The sequence below is a fragment of the Ictidomys tridecemlineatus genome, unplaced genomic scaffold (genome assembly GCF_052094955.1).
Source record: "Ictidomys tridecemlineatus isolate mIctTri1 unplaced genomic scaffold, mIctTri1.hap1 Scaffold_1897, whole genome shotgun sequence".
NCBI lineage: Eukaryota > Metazoa > Chordata > Mammalia > Rodentia > Sciuridae > Ictidomys > Ictidomys tridecemlineatus.
Genome location: NW_027521629.1, coordinates 1 through 14,854, shown reverse-complemented (window position 1 = coordinate 14,854; position 14,854 = coordinate 1). Strand labels below are relative to the sequence as shown.

The 14,854-nt window shown below is 59.1% G+C and overlaps 1 pseudogene; it reads right to left on the bottom strand.

Moving 5' to 3' along the window:
• Positions 1–298: 298 nt before the first annotated feature.
• On the bottom strand, positions 299–2,702 carry LOC144372919 (syntaxin-3 pseudogene; annotated as a pseudogene).
• Between the last annotated feature and the right edge of the window lie 12,152 nt (positions 2,703–14,854).

The window sequence follows — 14,854 nt, the reverse complement described above, 5'->3', positions numbered from 1 at the left end:
TTCAGGACCGACAGGACCGGCATCCTGCCACGCAGAGTCTCCCATCTAACCCTCCTGCTGCCAAATCTAGGGGCATTCCTCTGCTTTGTTAAAGATACTCCCTAGAAAAATGCCTATCGTTTCTGGGAGAATCCTCCGTGGGGTAGAAGACGCAGCACTTGGGACCGTCTCTTTCCAAGGTGCAAGGCTTAATTGGGCACAGCCAGGAGGGAAAAAGCTGGGTCAGTCCTGGGGCCCAGGAGGAAAGGCCCTTCAGTTGCTGGGGCAGGAGTGGGTTTGGAGGAGAACTCGGGGTTCATCAGGCAGGTAGATTCTTCCAGGGCTGGACTAACTGTAGGTCAGCCTCAGGAAGGCCGTTCAGACTCCATTCCCATCTGAAGACAAAGGTGGTCTCGCAAGGCTGCAGTGAGATCAGGTGATCTCGGAGCAGCAGCCCCGCAGGCCACTCACGCAGCCCAACGGCAAGTCCAGGGATGGAGGCTAAGTTGCCCAGCAGCACGACCACCATCACAGTGATGGTCATCGATTTCTCCCGGGCCTGACCCTGGTAGTTCACAGCTCTTGGAGTTTCGTCTTCTGCCTTCTCACACCGCCCACTGTGTGCATGACGTCCAGCTCTAGGCCATCTAACCTCTGGCCCTGGTCCTCCACCAGCGTGGCACTGTCTGTACACATGTCAGGCAGTTCTTTAAGGCTGCTCTCCAGCCTCCAATGTCCTTATGCCCACCCTCGGTCTCCCTGAAGGCTTGCTTGGGAATCTGGGAGTCGGTGATCCAGAAGTGAGATGGCAGTCGGCCACTCGGCAGCATCTCTTCCGCTCCTCTGCCTTGTCTTGTTGCCAGTCATCACCAGCTGCCTGGGTTCGCCCTTGGCTGTGTTCTCAAAGTCCCCCCGAGCCTCATTGTACCTGGTCATCGCCTCCACAGACTTCTGAGAGAGAAGGCCTGCTGATGAGCGGACCCCACCTCTTCACTGTGCCTCTCCAGCTCTTCAGTTTGTTCCCGACACTGTTGGCCCTTTTCTTGGTCTCCATTGTGAGCTGCTCAAGGTCATCCTTGGTGTTTGGCTCTGGAATTGGTGCAGAGAGGATGATACTCTAGAGTTTCTTTGCTTCCTCCACGTGCTCTGATATCTTGCCAATGTTGAGCCGCGTCTCCTCCATCTCAGAAAGAATCCAGCCGTGAAAGCCGTGTTGACAACCGCGACCTCCACCCCCTGGGCCTCATGGTTCTGGGTCAGCTGCTTCGCCTTCAGTGCTCCGGCTGGTCCTTCATCCTGGGGTCCAGGTGCCCGAGGCAAGTAACGCGTGGAACCGCTGGAAGTGGCGGCCAGTCTCTGCGGGGCCAGGGAGCTCCAGGTGGGGCGGGCAGCGGGCCTCATTAGGAGGAGCGTCCCAGGCCACTGAGGCTTTGCGCGCTGCCTCCTCCACCCCCTGCCTCCTCTGAGCGCTGAGAACCCGGCTCCCTAACAGACCTTCTTAAGTTCATCTCAGCAACGTCACGTAGTGTTTAGAGTGTCAGTTTTACGTTCCTTCTGTTAGATTTATCCCTATGCATTCTTTTTTGATGCTATTGTGAATGGATTTATTTATTTATTTTGGTTCCAGGTATTGAACCCAGGGGCACTTGACCACTGAGCCACTCCCCCAGCCCTACTCTGTCTTGTATTTAGAGACAGGGTCTGCCTCACTGAGTTGCTTAGCACCATGCTATTGCTGAAGCTGGCTTTGAACCTGGGATCCTCCTGCCCCAGCCTCCAGAGCTGCTGGGGTCGCAGATGTGACACTTGCCCTGCTAGTGTCTAACTTTGTGTCTGTGTTGCCGTGGCAGGTGTGCAGAGACTCAGCCCGTCTTTACATGTCCGTCTGCTGCTGACGCCTCTGCACCTGCCGTTTCCTTCCTTGGGGCCACATCCCTCCTGAGGAGAAGGCGAGATCCTGGGGACCAGGGGATGAGGGGGAAGGGGGCAGGATTCGGCCGAGAGGCAGGCTGAAGAAAGACCCCCAGGTGCAGGACCCCCGGCAGCCCCCACAACCCTGGGCTTTGGCCCTCTGGCCCTTCTGTGCCATTTGCAGAGCGGAAAGGTGAGCATCTGCCTGGAGGAGGCGGGCCAGAGAGCAGCCTGCAGGAAGCAGTGAGCACACTAGGGGGAGGACAGCAGCCACGAAAAGCCAGAATGACACTCCTAAGCAGGAAGGGGACACGGAGAGCCTCGTGGCTCTCAGGAGAGTGACTTGTGGTGACAGCCATCTGACCCTCAGTGCTCCCTGGCTTCCTGTCTGATAGTGTGATCTCTCTCCTTCATGTGCTCACACCCAGGGGCTCTCATCAGAGGCTCTCCTGCACTTTCAGCCTCCAAGACTGAGAGCTAGACAAGCCTCTGTTCTCTGTAAAGTTACCCTGCCTCAGATATTCTGTTACAGTAACAAAAATGTACTCATGGCCACAGACAGTTCTAGAGTGAGGCATCTGAGCAGAACCACATCCGACCTCCTCCATGGCACCATGACTCACTGCTGTGTGAGCCCCCAGGTCGCGAACCAGCCGTGAGTCCTTCTGGGACCGGGGCAGTTCAGGTAACTCAGTGGCCGATTTCTCAGAAGCCATAAAGAGACACTGACTTGACATTGTGCTTCCCAGCTCCAGGGCCACCACATCCAGACACACATGCTGCACCACACCGACGGCCAGTACATACGCCATGTCCAGTCATCCTGAGGCAGCCACTCCTGGGCACTGCTGGTGCCCAGGTGCCCGGCGGGGGCTGCTCTGTCATCGGGAGGCTCCCCCATCTTGGGCTGGTCTGGCCCAGACCTTCCTCCTTGGAGGGGTCTCCTGGCCCATCACCAGACCTCCTCCAAGTGTGGCCCAGGTGGGCTCACAGCTGGGTAGAGGTTTCTCAAGGAAGAGCCTCAGTGCGGAGAGCAGAAGGCTCGGGGCGAGGCGGAGCCGGCCCCTCACTCAGGCCTGCTTGGGGTGTGTGGGAGGTGGCCGGGCCTGAGAGGCTGGGCTGCCCGCTGCGCTCAGGTCTGGGCCTCCCCTGGGCCTGCTTTCTTAGGGCTCCTCTAAGACCAGCAGCTGGGAGCCAGTGCTGTGCTCCATCCTTTCCTGGGGGCAGTGCGTCCAATTCCAGGCCTGGGGCTGGGAAGCCCAAAGGCCGGTCCACGTCTCCTTATTACTGCTGAGGAATCGGAGGCCCGTGAGGTACCTGACCTCCCAGAACTCGCCGCTGGGGGAGCCGCTCAGCCTCCGCCCAGTGGAACGGCCTTCCTTGACCGCCATGCCAAGTGGGAATCCAGGTGACGCCTTCTGTGAAGGGCTCTTGATCAGCCCTGGGGAGGTGAGAAGGTGGGGAAAACGGAACTTGCGTTCTGGGGCAGGTCTCTCTTTTCATTTATTTGGTGCTGGGATTGAGCCCAGGGTCACTGACCATTAAGCCACTTCCCGGCCTTTTATTTTTTACTTTCAATGCAGTCTCACTAAGATGCTTAGGGCTTCACTAAGTTGTGAAGGCTGGCCTTGAATTCCTCATCCTCCTTCCTCAGCCTCCTGAACTGTTGGGATTTCAGGCATGTGCCACAGTGCCTGCTTGGAGGCTCCTTTTCAAAGAGGGGGTGAAGGCTGCTTTGGCCACAGTCTTCGTCCGAGGCACACACATGTGTGGGTGGATCTTACTTTTATCCACGCCACTGCAGCAATCGGCAGATTCTGGGCTTCCTGAGAAGGCTGATGTGGAAACTCTGACGTTCGTGGGCGGAATCCTTTCCTGGCGCTTCAAGCTGAGTAGATACTGGTGACTGGGAGGACGAATCCTTCGTTTGAAGCCTCTGGTTCTTCTGTCCAACCCAGAGTCCCGGGAAGTCCATCTCTGTGAATCCTGATCAAAGCCGCCTAGATCCTTGGGAAAGAGATGAAAATAAAACCCAGGTGGGAATCCAGTTCTGGGCGTGGGAAAGGGATGTCCCCACATTCAGGGAATGTTAGTGGACCTTCTGCCTGTGCAGACCGAGGACACCGGGAGGACCCAGGGACGAGTCCTGCCTGACACTGCTCCAGCTGTGAGAGATGTGAGGAGCCCACAGGCCCCAGCCGTGAGCCAGGTCTGCCCAGCGGTTCAGCCGTGGGCAATGCCGGCCGGAGGCTGAGGCGGCCACACCTGAGCAGGACGCCAGTGGTCAGTGTGTGGTCCCGAGGGACGGGATGATGCTGCTGGCACAGCACAGCCCCGAGAGAAGATGTGATTCAGTGTGCCCCCAGGGGAGCAGGCTCAGGCACAGGCGAGGGGAGCGGGCAGAGGGCTGAGGTTCAGAGAGGCCAGCACACCTACAGGAGGGGAAGCCTGGGGGTGGAAGTGACATCAGACCAGCCTCTGAGGAGGGGCTGTGGCTGAGGGCATGGGACAGGGGCAGGGGCAGGGGCAGAGTCAGGAGGCGGCTTTGGCAGACCACGGGGAACCCGGCTGGGCCCGGCTGCCGAGGATGGGGGGCAGTCGGGGAGGGTGAGAGAACTAGCGGTGGAGGCAGGATCTGGGGGTGGGGAAGGAAGACGGGACCCAGAGGGAAACTGGGCGACGGGCGTGGGCAGAGGGAAGCCCGGGCCGGCCCCAGCTCTGATGCTGAGCTGAGGGCCTGGAATCTCGGAGAAGGTGGGCCTGCTGGGTGGGGCTTCCGGCGTCCACAGCCCATGGTGCTGGAGCAGGCCCCGCAGGGAGTCATGGAGTCTGTCGCTCAGTGGCCTTCCTCTGGCCCAGCGCTGTGGCCAGGGGCTTCCTCACAGGCTGTGGCTTGCAGTGTCCCGGGGGAGGTGGCTCTGCTGGGGAGGTGGCTCTGCTCCGTCTCTGGTGAGGGCTGTTCATTTCGGGACGCTCTTCAATTCTCACATGTCCTATGTCCAGGATGCAACCTCAACGTGAGCACAGAGTGACCTCTGGCTGTGGCTGCAGCGCTCTGTGTCCACCCCCAAAGGGGCAGTGTCTGCACACAGATCTGAACTCGCCGAGTGGGCTGACCGGTGGCCTGCGGTCGATGACCCTCGGTCAGGGATGGGCAGAGGGCGCCTGCCGGACAACGGAAAGCAGTGCGTAGAGAGGACCTGTTGAGGCTGCGATGCCTTCGATGACATGGACACAGAGGCACATGGGTGCCAGGTCTGTTTGTGTGGCACAGGGAGCCCCATCATGGGAAGATGCTTCGGGGCCTTGGGGACACCGTGCAGGATGAGTCAGGCCCAGGCACGGGCTCCCTGCTGCTGGTGGCTGGTGTGGGCTCCATTTGGCCCCAGAAGCTCTGACACCCGCAGCCTGGTGTGGCCAGCCTCCCGTGCTGGATGCAGCCCATCCTCCCCAGGGCCAGGGCTCCTGCAGCGGGCAGAGCACCCCATCGCCCCGCCGCCTGGGTCTGCTGACCGTGCCCAACACGCACCTCTCCCCTGCTCTCTCCCCGACCTTCCTTCTAGGGGCCGGCCTCTTCCTGAGTGCTTGTTGTTTGCAGTAATTGGCTGGCGGCTCGGTTAAGAGGAACACACACTTACAAAGGCTGTGAACTGGCTGTGTGCAGAGCATGTCTGCCCAGCTGGTTGGAGGCTCTGGTTTGGGGATGTTCTGGGCTTGCTGCGTGGCCTGTTAGGGCCTCTCACAGAGGACTCTGGGCTCCTGCCGTGCCTTAGGGTTGGCTCCCAGGGCCCTTGCGTAACTGCAGGTTAACATGCAGGAGCCCTGACACCTGCAAGCACGAGTGTCCCCAGGAGCCTCCTCAGGAGTGCCCGGCTGCTAAGAGGCAGTCCCCTGTCCCTGCTCCCTGAGGGCCATGCGTCCTGTGCTTTGAAGGATCTTGAGGGAAAGTAGAGGGCAACTCTGTGAGAGGCAGACCCTGCCGAGAGTCTGCTTTGGAGCCTTTGTCCTTCGGGGGTGAACATTTTGGGGTGAGTGGGCATGAGGAAGAGCACTCTGCTCACTGGCTGAGAGCTCGCTCAGCCGTGGTCTGGGATTCCTCAAGGAGCAGGTGGCCTGGCCCTTTCCGAGACTTGCCAGGTGCCCTGGGCCCGTACGTTGTGAATGGAACCAGATTGCACTGGGGTCAGGCTGGCGAGGCTGGTGCTGGGCAGGGCTGGAGCTTCCTGGCCCAGGCTGGTCAGCAGCATCAACGCATGCAGTCCCCTTTGAAATGCCTGCTCCCCTCCCAGCTCCTGAAGCTGAAGCCCAATGTGGATCCCACCAGAGCTGGGGAGGAGCTGGGGAGGACTCAGGGTGGAGCTGGGGAGGAGCTGGGGAGGAGCTGGGGAGGACTCAGGGTGTGCTGGGGAGGAGCTGGGGAGAAGCTGGGGAGGATCTGGGGAGGAGCTGGGGAGGACTCAGGGTGTGCTGGGGAGGAGCTGGGAGGAGCTGGGGAGGACTCAGGGTGTGCTGGGGAGGAGCTGGGGAGGAGCTGGGGAGGAGCTGGGGAGGATTCAGGATGGAGCTGGGGAGGAGCTGGGGAGGAGCTGGAGAGGACTCAGGGTGTGCTGGGAAGGAGCTGGGGAGAAGCTGGGGAGGACTCAGGGTGTGCTGGGGAGGAGCTGGGGAGGTGCAGGGGAGGATCTGGGGAGGAGCTGGGGAGAATTGGGGAGGAGCTGGGGAGGACTCAAAGTGTGCTGGGGAGGAGCTGGGGAGGAGCAGGGAGGACTCAGGGTGTGCTAGGGAAAAGCAGGGGAGGAGCTGAGGTGGAGCTGGGGAGGATCTGGGGAGGACTCAATGTGTGCTGGGGAGGAGCTGGGGAGGAGCTGGGGAAGACTCAGGGTGTGCTGGGGAGGAGCTGGGGAGGATCTGGGGAGGACTCAAAGTGTGCTGGGGAGGAGCTGGGGAGGAGCAGGGGAGGACTCAGGGTGTGCTGGGGAGGAGCTGGGAGGAGCTGGGGAAGACTCAGGGTGTGCTGGGGAGGAGCTGGGGAGGACTCAGGGTGTGCTGGGGAGGAGCTGGGGAGGAGCAGGGGAGGAGCTGCAGAGGACTCAGGGTGGAGCTGGCGAGGACTCAGGGTGGAGCTGGGGAGGAGCTGGGGAGGAGCTGGGGAGGACTCAGGGTGTGCTGGGGAGGAGCTGGGTAGTAGTTGGGGAGGAGCTAGGGAGGACTCAGGGAGGAGCTGGGGAGGAGCTGGGGAGTACTTAGGGAGGAGCTGGGGTGGAGCTGGGGAGGAACTGGGGAGGAGCTGGGGAGGAGCTGGGGAGGACTCAGGGTGGAGCTGGGGAGGACTCAGGGAGGAGCTAGGTGGAGCTGGGGAGGAGCTGGGGAGGAGCTGGAGAGGACTCAGGGAGGACTCAGGGTGGAGCTGGGGAGGACTCAGGGAGGAGCTGGGTGGAGCTGGGTGCCCATGGTGCAGGCTGGCTGCTCATCCGGTGGGGAGAGGCTCCTGTCTCAGCCCTGAACCCCTGCCCATCCTGAGCAGCAGCACACCTGCTTCTCCCTGGACCTGGTTCCAGAGGCCTTCGAGCACATGATCCTCCCTGGACCAGAAGAGGCTCCGGGGCCTTCTGGGGTGAGGACTGGCCTCTTGCTCTCCCTGGAAAGCCCTTCTGCACCTGACGATGCTCAGTGCAGCCCCCATGGTGTGTCCCCCTGCCCTCCATCAGTCTTGACACCAGTACTCCCTTTGTGCTTCCGGGGCAGTCAGAGGAGAGCAGGCAGGAGGGAGCGTCCTCTCAGCAGCATTCATAGCGTCACTGTGTCTCTGCTGCGTCAACAGCTGCTCCCTGGCGCCAACCCACAGGCAGCCTATTCAGCCACGGAGACCCACGTCTGTGCGCGGCCACAGCAGTGGCAGGAAGGGCAGGCAGTCAGGCCCAGGTTCCAGCCACGCCCGCCACCCACTCGCCCAACAAAACCGCAGCAGAAAACGGAAGAGTGAATGGAGCTGGTCATCACTCAGACCTCGGGCCTCAGTGGAGTGACCTTTGGAGACCATGGGAGCCTTTCAGAGAGGGCAGGGGCACCAAATGCAGTCACCCTGGTGAGTGCCGTGGGGACTCCTGGCTCAGCCCCATGTCCTCAAGTGTGGTCATCCTGTCGGGTGCCGTGGGGACTCGGGGCTCAGCCCAGTGTCCAGCACTGTGCCTGGGCCACTGAAAAGCTGTGGGACCGTAGTTCCTGGTCTCCACTGGCAGAGGAGAACACTTGGAGCAGGGGGTGTGCACTTCCATGTCTATGGGTCATGGGGGCAGCAGGGCAGCTCAAGGAGCCTGCTGATTCCTGCTCAGGGCAGCCAGTGGTGGGGGAGGACGAAGTCCAGGTTTTCCTCCGAGGTGTGCGCCAGATAGAGCAGGGCCCCAGTGTAATCCCCAGCCTTGGACACTGGCCAGCCTTGGACACTGGTCCTCCCTACAACCTGCAGCACAGAGGACACGGAGGAACACACCTTCCCCAGCAGAGTTCCTGAGGAGGACCGTTCTGGCTCTGCATTGGCAGTGAGCAGAGAGAAAGCCCCAGCCCAGGTCAGCAAAGTGACCAGTTGAAGGGGCACCTCCCCAACACCCTGAAAACAAGCCCCTGTATTTCTGCAGTGGCTAGCCACAGGGAGACAGGGTGGAGAGACAGTGACAGAGTACTGGCCAGACACGCCTGTGTCCTGTGCTTGGCTGACCATATGCTTTGGCCAAGCCCCTCACCTACTTCCATTTTCTCATCTATAAAATGAGATGGCAGCCAGACATGGGGGTGCACACCTATAATCCCAGTGACTCAGGAGGCTGAGGCAGGAGGATCCCAAGGTCAAGGCCAGCCTTAGCAACTCAGCAAGACCCTGTCTCAAAATAAAAAATTGAAAGGGCTGGGGATGTGGCTCAGAGTACAAAACTCCTGGGTTCAATTCTAGTCTCTCTGTCTCATACACACACACACACACACACACACACACACACACACACACTGACAGATGGAGGTGCCTAGATCAGGGCCTGCATGTGAAGGCTTTCTTTTCTGGTGGACATGTGTCTCTCGGACACTAATGGCTTCCAAGGGCCTCTCGGTGGGAAGCAGGTGTGGGAGAACTGGGTGTGCTGGGGGCCAGGGGCAGTTGTGGTGGTCATTTGCACATTAGCTGGCTCATTTCCGCTTCTGTAAAAGCATGTCATCGCTCACACATTTTCCATGAGACAGGTGACATGCAGCTGCAGAGCCACAGTGTGGGGGCTCATGGGCAGCTCTGGGCGGCTTCTCCCAACCTGTCCCAACAAAGGGGAGTATGCAGCCTTTTGGCTGTGCATGTGTGTGCACACCATGTATGTGCATGCCCACAAGGGCCTGTGTGTGCATCAATACGTACATATGCATACGCATGACTGTGCACACATGGCTGCATGTGACTGTGTTTGTGCACATGGACACACATATACGTGCATTCCAATGCCCAACACACCTGTGTGTGCAATCACGACACACTAATGTGTACTATATATAAGTGTCACTGTGCACATATGGGCCTGTGTGTGCACGTATCACACACACATGTGTACTATGTATAAACATCACTGTGCACACATGGGCCTGTGTGTGCATGCATGAGATACACATGTGTACTATGCATACATGTCACTGTGCACATGTGGGCCTGTGTGTGCATGCATGACATACACATGTGTACTATGTATAATCATCACTGTGCACACATGGGCCTGTGTGTGCATGCATGAGATACACATGTGTACTATGTATAACCATCACTGTGCACAAGTGGGCCTGTGTGTGCATGCACAACACACACACGTGTACTATGTATAAACGTCACTGTGCACACGTGGGCCTGTGTGTGCATGCACGATATGCACATGTGTACTATGTATAAATGTCACTGTGTACATGTGGGCCTGTGTGTGCATGCATAACATACACATGTGTACTATGTATAGGTGTTATGTGCACATGTGGGCCTGTGTGTGCATGTGTGACATACACATGTGTACTATGTATAGGTGTCGCTGTGCACACATGGGCCTGTGTGTGCATGCATGACGTGCACATGTGTACTATGTATAAACATCACTGTGCACACATGGGTCTGTGTGTGCATGCATGACATACACATTTGTACTATGTATAGGTTTCACTGTGCACACGTGGGCCTGTGTGTGCATGCATGACACACACATGTGTACTATGTATAAACATCACTGTGCACACGTGAGCCTGTGTAAGCACGCACGACACACACAAGTGTACTATGTATAGGTGTCACTGTGCACACATGGGACTGTGTGTGCATGCATGACACACACATATGTACTATGTATAAACGTCACTGTACACACGTGGGCCTGTGTGTGCATGCGTGACACGCACATGTGTACTATGTATAAACGTCACTGTGCATACGTGGCTGCATGCATGCATGTGTATGCCCACGTGTGACACATACACATGTGCATGTCCACGTGGGCCTGTGTGTGCATGTGTGCATGTTATGTGTGCATGTGGCAGAGGAGAGGGACTGTGGAATGTGGTGGAGAGAGATGATGTCTAAAGATCTCCTGGATCAGTCCACCTTGGGGTCGAGGCTCTCTTTCACCTCATTGATTTAAAGCAATCAACACTGCGTGTCAAGTGCCTCTCCAGCATGGGCACTGTCCTAGGAGCCCGGGGCTCCACTGTGAACTGTCAGGTCCTGCCTTTCTGGGCCCCTTCTGGGCCCACAGCAAACTTGTGCCTTCCCTCACCTGTGTCCACTGCCCTGCTCCTTCTGGCATCTGTCCCCCCGCCAGGGCCTCAGGCTGCACCCATGTCCACCACGAGGGCAGCTCAGGCTCCATGGGCCACATGTCCCTGCAGCAAGTCCCCAGATGAAGGTGACAGGGAGTGGCCAGTGACAGCAGCTTCAGCCTGGGTGCGGGGGTGCTGTCCATCTCTGCCTGGCTGGGAGGCAAAGCGTGCAGACCCCGCGAGCTCTTCTGGGCTTCGTGTTCCACATCAAGGATGGATAGATGCTTCCTCTGGACAGCGAGCAGAGACCAGCCTCTGAGACATAGAGCCACACTGGCCAGGGTGCTTGGGGAGCTGGCCATGGCTGAGTCTCACACTTCCTTTTAAGGCCATGGCAGTGGGGCGGGGGGGCGCTGGAGAGCCACAGTGGGTGTCTGCGTCGGGGCTGTCCCTGCAGGAATGGTGGCACATCTATCTCTACTGCCACCATTGGCCCCTGCCTTAGTGCAGTGCGCACTGTGTGTGGGGGGTGCCTAGCGTTTTGGAGTGTGTTGACCCCTGGGCTTCCTGCCAGCCTGGGCTTCAGCAGGGCCCTGGAGTCTGACGCCCTGAGGGTTGACGGGGTGCCGAGCCGTGCACACCCTCGCCCGAGGAGATTCCAGCGCTGGCGGTGGGTATGTCCCTCCTGAGCTCCTAGCAGCTCCTCCTACGTGAACCGGGCAGGAGACGGGCACTCCAGTTAGATGGTCGGCCACACGTCACGCACAAGTTTCAGAGAATCAGAATGGAGGGCGCCTGGCCTCCAAACAGGAAGCATGCCCATCAGCCAGTCGTGTGACAGTCACAGTGAATTTCCCACAAGAGGAGGTCACATGGGGACCCCAGCTGCCTTCCAAGGCCTGTGGCCGTGGAAAACGATGCAGCTGAGAAGGCAGGAGGGCCATGAGTGGTGTCCATCCCAGGGTTCAGACAAAGGGCGTCTGCGGCAGGGCTTAGGGACGCCCAGGGGACTTGGCACAAAAGGGCCTGGTAATACAGCTCCTGGTCACGACTCAGGGTTTAGGGATGGCTCTGCCTGACGAAGGTGTATAGTTAACTTTATTCTTGGATTTTCTGGCAACCCTCAGAGAGCTTTTCGTTGTTGTTGTTGTTACTATAGATTGCACCCAGGGGCACGTTGCCACTGAGCTGTGTCCCCGGGGTCTCGCTAAGTTGCTGAGGCTGGCCTAGAAGTTGCGATCCTACTGCCTCAGCCTCCGAGCCCCTGGGATTATAAGTGTGTGCCACTGTGCCTGGAAGTAATTTTGTGATGTAGACGGAGCAGAAGGGAAGGGGCTGGGAGCACAATGTGTTGCCCAGAGTGAGGTGGAGGAGAGGACCCAGCGCCATGGAGCAGGCGGACACTCTGCAGAGCCAGCAAGATGAGCACCAGGGAGGCCTCTGGGGCCCCTGCTGGGCACAGAGGATTTGCTGCTCCTCCTCTGGGGTCCACTGGGCCCTTACTGACCTCTGGCCAATAGAAAGTGGGTGAGAGCCCATCATCATGTCCAGGCCTGGCCCTAAACACCTGACACTCCCAGGCTCTCTCCTCTCTGCACAAGACGAGGGCTGAGAGGGAGGCGGAGTCACTGTGTGGAGAAGAGCGGTGGGCCACCTCCTCCCTCACACCGGGTCATGGTTTACAGGAGACGCCCCAGCAGCCCACGTGTGAGCCACGGAGAGGGTTTCGAGGTGAAGCGATTGGGTGATGCGAGCCTGGACCTGGGGAGGACTGACCCACTGGGAGCTCTGCCCCCGGGGGGTAGCTTAGGCAGGCAGGGTGCAGCTGGAGTGGGTGGTCACTGAGGTGCCTTTGGGGTTTGTCCCTGGTGAGCAGAGCTCTCTGCTTCCGGGTGCCACGTCTGAGCAGCTCTCCTCCGCCACGCCCTCTGTCATGGGGTTCTGCCTCCCTGGGCCCAGGGCACGGGAGTCGGCTACCTGTGGACTGAAATCCGTGAGCCAAAATAGACTCCTCCTCCGCTGTGTGGTCCTCGGCAGGTTTTGGTCACAGCTTGGGAAACGCTGACTCAGACCCTTCGCAGGAGCAAGCCTTCTTTGTCAGTTCAGCTCCTGTGACTCACCCTCTTGCTAGCAGAGAGACCAGGGGCAGACTGCAGGGAGCGAGGTCACAGGAGCTGCCACAGCTGGCCCCCCACAGCCTGCTGAGACCAGGAGGGAAGGGAGGAGACCCACAGGCCTCCAGGGGAAAGCAGGGGGCAGCAGGAGGTCTCCCATGGGGGTGCTCAGAGGGCCGAGCTCTGCCTCATCCTGATGTTGAAGTGCTGTTCCTGTATCAGCCCTGCCCCTTCATCAGCCCTGGGGTCAGCAGGGCACTGGACACCCAATCTAGGGAAGAAATAGCCAGCAGGCATACGTGGCCGGTCTCCAGGGGGAGGACTCACCTGGAAGTCCTGTGGAGTCCAAGTGCTCTCTGAGCATGCGAGGCCCCTGGGCCCACAGGCCCTAGTGAATGTGAGTGACTCTTGTTCAAAAATGCAGGAGGCAGATTGTGGCTGCTCTGCTGGGCTTTGAGGTCAGATGGGACGGGGCCTCTGGGTCCTGCCTCCTACTGCCGCAGAGGGGAATTGAGCTCACCAGTGGTCTGTTTCCATGGAGGAAAGGGGAGTCCATTTCCCCCCTCTGAGGGTGCATGAGCATTCCTGGAAGTGACGTGTGACAAGTGCAGGGTCTGGATTTCACTGGAAACCAGAACCCCAGGCTGAAGGCCTGGGAGGTCCGATCTGGCTCACTCCTCTAGAGGTGCTCCTCCCAGTGACCCTGCTCAGCAGGGCATCTGCTGTCCCCAGAGCCCTTGGCACTGTGGGTACCGCCTCCCTGGAAGTGCCACATAGTGTCCCGAGGTCATCAAGATCCAGTGCCCTTCATTGAACACTTTGCATGTGCTGACACTCGCTTCAGGCCCAGAGTCTGCGCTGTCCTGCTGAACGGACCCTGAGCAGATGGGGGAAGGAGCAGCCCAGTGCAGCGCAGGCAAGCACTGGCCTCTGAGCCACACAGGCTCATGTGTGTCTTGCTGGGTCTTCTTGCTGAGGAGTGTTGCACTCTGGCCAGGCTGTGAGGCCATCTAGGTCTCCCTGCAGCTCTGTGGATGTCTGTACCGTGTATTGTTTAGTTTTGAGGCAGGTCTTGCTGCGTTGTCCAGGCTGGCCTCGTACCCTGTGCTCGGTGATCCTTCTGCCTCAGCCTCTGGGGAAGCTGGGACTGCTACTCTGCCTCAGCCTGTCCCCCTGGAGCTGACGGAGCTGCCAGGCACTCGCATGCTGGCCACCTGCGAGGACCTTCTCCTCCTTTCATATATGTTCAACCTAGTGTCTTCATGATTCAAGGGGATCTCTTGTGGACAGTGTGTATTTGGATCTTGCTTCTTCAGAAGGCCCTGGATGACCACCTCTGCCCCTGAGTGCTGGTGTGTCGACATTCTGTTACCTGTGGCTGGACTGCCGTCTGTCTGTCATTGCTTGGCGTGTCCTGTTGGGCCTCTGGCCTCTGCCCTCCTTCACTGGAACTGGCTTCAGATCTTCCAGCATTCTGTTCTAGAGCTCAGGCTTCTGGGCACTTTTTGGAGCGGATTTCAGGGAATCCACTCTGCTTCTGTGACTCCTGTCGGGCCTGTTGGAATCACTGCCCCGTGAGGCGTGTGACCCTTCCAGCAGGATAGGCATTTGCTTCCACCCTCCGTCTCTGAGCTGCAGGCGCCAGGGGCACCATGTCCATATGCCCTGCCGACTCATGGGAAGTGCTGTGACTTTGCCCTAAACAGGCAGATGCATCCCGAGGACGTCGAAGGGAGGCCTCTGTGTTCACCAGGTCTTGCTGCTGCTGCTCCTGCTGCTGCTTCCCAGAGGCCCATGGGTCAGCTTCCCTGAGCCCTGCATGCTCCTGGTCTGGGAGCCTGTGGAGGAAAAGGAGCTTCACACTGTTGGTGGGCTGTACATCCATCCAGCCAGGGTGACCTCAGCAGGTTACTCCTAGGCCGGCCTGCAGGCTGCAGGCACCCAGCTCTGCCACTTCTCGGCTCTGTCAAAAAGAGCCGGGGTCAGCTGTGACAGGGCTGTGTACCCATCAGTGTCCACAGTAGGACAAGAGCCACCCTGTGGAACCAGCCTAAGTGTCCGCCAGCAGATGAATGAGCAAACAA